The sequence below is a fragment of the Columba livia genome, chromosome 15 (assembly GCF_036013475.1).
Source record: "Columba livia isolate bColLiv1 breed racing homer chromosome 15, bColLiv1.pat.W.v2, whole genome shotgun sequence".
Classification (NCBI taxonomy): domain Eukaryota; kingdom Metazoa; phylum Chordata; class Aves; order Columbiformes; family Columbidae; genus Columba; species Columba livia.
The window spans coordinates 10595849-10601942 of record NC_088616.1 but is presented as its reverse complement, the minus strand read 5'-3'; positions in this window follow the sequence as shown (position 1 = coordinate 10601942).

The window sequence follows — 6094 nt, the reverse complement described above, 5'->3', positions numbered from 1 at the left end:
TGCTGGGTCGAGCTGACCCCTGTCCCCAGCCACGACCCTGGGCTGAATCCTGCCCATGAAGCTGGGGATGCACCAAGGACCAGCTCGTGCCAAGAGGGGAGATGGGGAAGGGCCCTAGAGCAGGAAGGGTGAGGGTGAGCCATAGGCTCCCCATGTCCTGGCCCCGACAGCAGCTAGATCCTTGTTTCTCCCCCCTCAGCTCCCTTTCCAGCCCTGAGGCAGCCAGAGGCACCTCCCCGGTGCCGGTGGCTCTGGGCGGCAGCGCCTGTCAGAGTCTCATGCTGTGGAGCCGCTGTATGAAGAGCTGTGCAGAAAATTATTCCATTGGCGGAGTTCATCTGCACGCTGCAGCAGACAAGGACCCTGTAACCAGCCTATGCTCCTCATCATCACTCCAGCACACATGGCGCTCTCCCAGGCTCTCCGCAGTGGCTGCTTAGGTTAAATCTCATTATCATTCCTTGGGGATCACAGGGGCAGGAGTTTGTTCTCCAATAACTAGAAATATCTCTTTGGCTCACAGACCTTCACAATTATATTTAACTGCAAATGAGGAATCTGTACTCAAACACAAGCTGGCAAATTTTTTTTTAAAGCTTGTTTTCAGTGTTGCCTCATGTTCAGCCAAGCTCTTCTATAGCTTTATAACCCCATCCTCACTTCACTTAAACTTCAAGGTAGAAAATATGCAGCAAGCTGCCTGACTTGCAGCACTCACTCCCAGCACTGCTGTGTCCCCTGGTGGTGTCACTGACTGGAGGAAGGCTTGCCCTCTTCTTCCTCCCTGCACTGGGGAGACCCTCTGCAGGTGCCAGGAGGCATCACTCCCACACTGGCAGCCCTGGGCAGGCTGAAGAGCCGCACAGAACCGGGCTAGCTGGCCCCGTGCTGCAGAAAAGCCATCGCTCGGGGTGCAGCCCCTAGCCCAGGATGGGTCCCTGCAGCCACCCAACACCAGCACCAACCCACCTGCACCCACTCCTGGGCACCCCTGGGTTTTCCTCCTCTATGACCCCTCTGGGTGAGCAGCCCCAGGGCTCTGGTGCTGGGGGGCAGAGGGGACACCCCTGAGCCAAGCCTCACCTGAGCTCCATGCACACAAGGCTAGCCCAGGAGGGTCAGGCAGCAACAACCCCACCCTGCTGGAAGCTTTTAAAGCCTCACCAACTGCCAGTTTAACAGTCCTGACTAATCACCTCCAGCTGTACATCTGGGGCTGGGGGCCCAGAGGACACGTGCAGCTCCAGGGTCCCTCTGTGGGGATTCACACCCAGCTCTCCTGGCCCCACACCGTCCTGCAGCTCTGCCGGGCAGGGCCAGAGATCGAGAGCTCCCTGGGCTGGCCCTCCCCTGCCCAGGTGCTGGCCCGTGCGGCTGCCAGCATGGGGAGGGACAGGTGTTGCTGCCAGAGCCTGGCATAGCATGGCACGGCACAGCATGGCATGGTATGGCATGGCATAGGATGGCACAGCATGGCGTGGCATCACACAGCACAGCAGTGCTGCACATGTGGGCGCGGGAGCAGCTGCGTGGCCGTGGGGCTGTGGCTCTACCTGCCGGTGCAGCTGCTGGCTGCAGGAGCCGCGTTTCCTCGTGAGCACCCATCCTCCAGATGAGAAACGCTCTCCAGCAGGAGCACTTTGAAACACCCTGCCTTCTATTTTTAATGGGATTGAAAAGAGAACAAAACCATTTAAGAACTTGAGGAATCAAAGCAAGTGTCCCCACGTCACACCCAGCGCTCGCAGCTATATCCTGATTAATGACAAGAAAGAGAGGGGAAACAATATTTAATCACACCCTGTTTATACCGGAGCCAAAAATCAAAGCACTGTATTCCTCTTTCATGAGAAAAACGAGGTGGGCATTTCCCCTCTGGTGATTAAGTTTCCCACTACGAGCACATCAATTCCTGTGATTTGGCACGGGGTCCTCTATCACACCGCAAACGAGGGCTTCCTTAGCGACAAAATATTACAGACACCAAGCCAGATCCATACTCAAGACGCCAATGTGCATCTATCATTGTGTCTGGATTATCTCAATATGCTTCTCCTTGGGGAGCTGGAGATTGAGCAGTTGCAGGCAAACCACTGTTAATGATTGGCACGGCTGCAGCAGCTTGGCCAAGGACAACACGGTACTCCAGCCACTGTCCCCGCGGCCCCTCCTGGTACTGCTGCCTGTGTGCGTGTGCATGGCTGCACATGTGTTTGCATGGCTGGTGTATGCCATGGCCTGGGTTCTGCAGGGCACAACGGCCTCAGGGGGCTGCATCCTGCGGGCTGGACACAGGACACGCAGTGCTGAACTCACGGTGCCGGCAGCATCACTGCAGCAGGAGCTGGGACTGTGCCAAGGAGGGGCAGAGTGGGGTCCCAGCCATGGCAGGGGTGAGAGGGATGACACAGCCCCAGGAGACCCCAGCTCTGCTCCCAGCCCAGACAAGTGGGTCAGGCAGCACGTGGTCACCGTGACACCCGCTTACTCCCTCCTCTGCTTCCCGCCTGCCTGCATTGATTTGCTCTGGATTCCTTGATTAATCTATCTCAGAGAAATGCGATGTCTGTTAATTACCCCTGATTAATTAGGGTGAACTTTTAATTGTATCCCTAAGCTGAGATGTGCCATTCAATAGGCTTCACAATCAGTGGCCCAGCAATCTCTTTTAAACCAATTAGCCCAGTGTAACAAGTGAAAGGAGCTGGGAGCTGCCCAGCGGGTAGGGGTGTCCCTGCGGCACAGCTGAGCTGGCTGTGCCATGGGGACAGCAGAGCAGGCAGCAGTGGCCATGCCACGGGGACGGCAGAACTCCTGCTGTGGCATGGGTGAGGCACTGTGGGGTGCCCCAATGGTGGCCGGAGTGTGGGGACACAGTGGCAGGGGACGGCACACGTGGTCAGCCCACTGCCCTGCTCACCCTTTCCCACGGTGTCATTCTGTCTTTCAGTCTGTCTGTCCCTCTGTCTGGCACTTGCACACTGGAGCAAAAGGCTCTGGCAGGCAGAAGAAAACTTTCTTCCCAGTGACATATTTTCATCATCTGCTGCAATTTAATATCCAGGTCAGGAAGCAGATGGAAACCAGCCCAGTTGTCCTGGCTAATGGGAACAGGAAGGGTTGTTGATGAGTGCTTGTTTACGGAGGCAATTAACTGCCAGCAAACCCAGCCGCTCGCCCCTGCCTGCTCGCTCTCCTGGCTCTGGCGCAGCCCGGTGGGTCAGGGCCATGGGGACCTGGGCACGCACTGCCCTGATGAAACACTGCAGGGAAACCAGGGCAGCATGGGCACATCCCAGGGCCAGAGGAGGGTCTGGCCACGGTGAGCCCCTGACGCAACCTCTCTCCGGGCTGGGCACCACATCTCAGATAAGCTCATGGAAATGCTCCAGGTCGTGCTAAGCTGGAGCCTGTGGTGGGGGCTCCACGTTTCCCCCCCCAGTTCTCGCTGTTAGTGTGGCTGCTATCAGCTGTGGGGCTCAGCCTCAGGTGCACCAGGGTGGCACAGACCCCACATCCCATCTCCTGCTTCTGCACACTCATCCTGCCACCTGCTGATGACTGTCCTTCCCCGCCTGCCCAGTGCCATGGGCACTGCCTCTGCCTGCCCTGCCTGCCGCTGCCTGCCACTGCCTGCGAGACTCATGTCAGAACCGCTCAGGGCCCAGGGAAGTCATTAGTAATTAATTTGGTTTCTAATCCTCTAATCCAGCTGCTCCTTGATTTGATAAGCAAAAAAATCTGCTCTGGCCACATGGCCCTTGTTCCATCCGCTATGTCCCCTCGGAGACACTGGCAAGGACAGTGCCACCCCTGCTCATTCCATTGCGGCCCCAGCCCAAGGGCCAAACCCCGCAGGGCTCTTCCCCAGGACAGCGCACTCTGGATCTTGGCCAGCCAAGCTGCGATGTGCCATGCTGTGCTGTGCTGTGCCGTGCCACGCCGTGCTGTGCCATGCCATGCCGTGCTGTTCCATGCCACAGCCTGGTCCTGCCGGTCCTGTTGGCACTGTGGACACAGGGCCACGTGCCAGCCGTGGGGACACAGGCCATAAGCCAAGTGATGGAGCAGTCAGCAGTGGGGCTGCAGCACACGACGGGATGAGGGAACATCACAGATGAGAGGCCAAATCCTTCATTAAATCCCACATTAATCTCTAAGAACAGCGATGTCAAAAATCTTAGCAGCAAAATTAAATTTTGTAGCTATATTTCAGCTGCACAAAATCAATATTAATTACAGTGAGAGAGACATTGCTGCAAGAGGGCCTGACCCAGTATTTATCCGCTGCAGTAAAACTCCAGCTTGGTGACTTGTTTATATAAAATAACTGCACATGTTTTTGTGGCAAACAGCTGGTGTCGGGGCAGCAGAGGCACCGGGAGGCGGTGGTGGCTCTGGGGGCTGCGGGGGGCTCTGCTGCAGCAGCACCGCGTCCCACCAGCATCGCCCCCCCCGGGCCGTGCACCCTCTGCACCGGGCTCTGCTCTGCGGGGATTTACTGTAACCCAGAATAAAGCCCATGTCAGAGGGTTAAATCCTGTGTTTAAACATATTTTCCTTTCAGTTACATTAAAAATGAGTCCAAGAAAACCTGAGCGGGACCTTTTGTGCTGTTCAGCCCCCTGGGCAGGCTATTGCCTCCCTTCAGAAGTCCCATTTTACTTGTCCCACTTCAGTCACCTATAAGCAGAGATCAGCTAGAGCCTGGGGAGCGCGGCTGGGGGAACACCCTGACACCCTCCCCAGGGTCAGCACAGCCCTGCCCGCAGGGACACGCAGTCTCCTCTCCTGTGCACAGGCGCTTTTGTCAGAAGTGGCATTTTGATTGATGCCGTGTGGCACACGGAGAATTCCCCACAGCGAGCAGTCACTCACCCGGCTGATTATGGGCTCTGACTTCTTTCTCTAATTAAAACTCCCCCTCCCATTTTAATTCTTTTGCCCCTGAACTCCCTGTTCTGGATCATCTCCTGATGTGACACTGAGTATCTGTGACAGGCAGCGAGGGACACTCGTGCCCGACCGGGCCGTGGTGCTGGCGAGCGCAGCTGTGCAGCAGCCAGACCCAGCACTGCGGGGTTGGGGCACGCGGGGACACTGCTGGGTCCCCAGCCTGGCCAGGTGTGTCCCAGCCATGGCCAGATGTGCCCCTGCCCACCCAGATATGCCCCTGCCCCACCAAAACGCACGTCCCGCTCAGCCCCTGCCCATTTCCCAGCTCTGTCTGTGGGGACAGATACACCGCAGCCTTGTCCTTGCCAGTCTGGTGTCTGGGTTTCCGGTGGGTGTCCCTTTGCAGTGACCTGCCTGGAGACACCCTCACCTGTGCGGCAGGGCTCTGCTTGCCCCATACGAGAAAGTCAGGTTTTCCTGACGAAGTTGCAACAACTTCCCTCCCTTCCCGAAGCCCACACCATAGAGGAACCATTCAAACCAAACCGCTTTCCTGAATGGCGATGCGCCCAGAGTTCTCCCAGGGTCCCCTCCACACTGTCCCAAGGACTCGGTGACAAGTTCTCCATGAAGGGCTTCACTGCCTAGGGCTCCCTGCCTGTGTCCCCACACACAGGGTGTTCTCACTGCACCAGCAGCTGAGCTAAACACTTCTGACTCTATTTATTACTAAAAAATTATGCAACTGGGTCGTGTTCTTGCTATTTTTTATGCATGAGCCAAGCAGCAAATTCCATTATTTAAAAAAACTGGTTTAGCTAGTGATGCACTAGACCACGCAAGTAAATGCCCAAAATAATTCCAGCTGACACCTTTATGAAGGCAGAGTGAAGTGTAAAGTCTACACAAGCCTGTCGTTTGCAACCTCCCACCCTTGGGCCGGCTGGCAGTGCCGCTGCCAGGGCCGGGGCTGCAGCCCCCACCACGGCACAGAGCCAGGCAAGGGGCTGGGGGCATCCGGGGCAGGCTCCAGCCTCGGCAAACAGCTGCACACAGCACACAGAGCAGAGACACAAACCAGGAGGATCTTTAAGGGTAAAAATAATGCAAAGCAATTGGGAGAGGCTGAGCCCCACAAGGAACCTGAGTTCCCAGAGGGTCCCTGCAGCCCCCCGGGTGACCTGTCACCCTCCGGAGC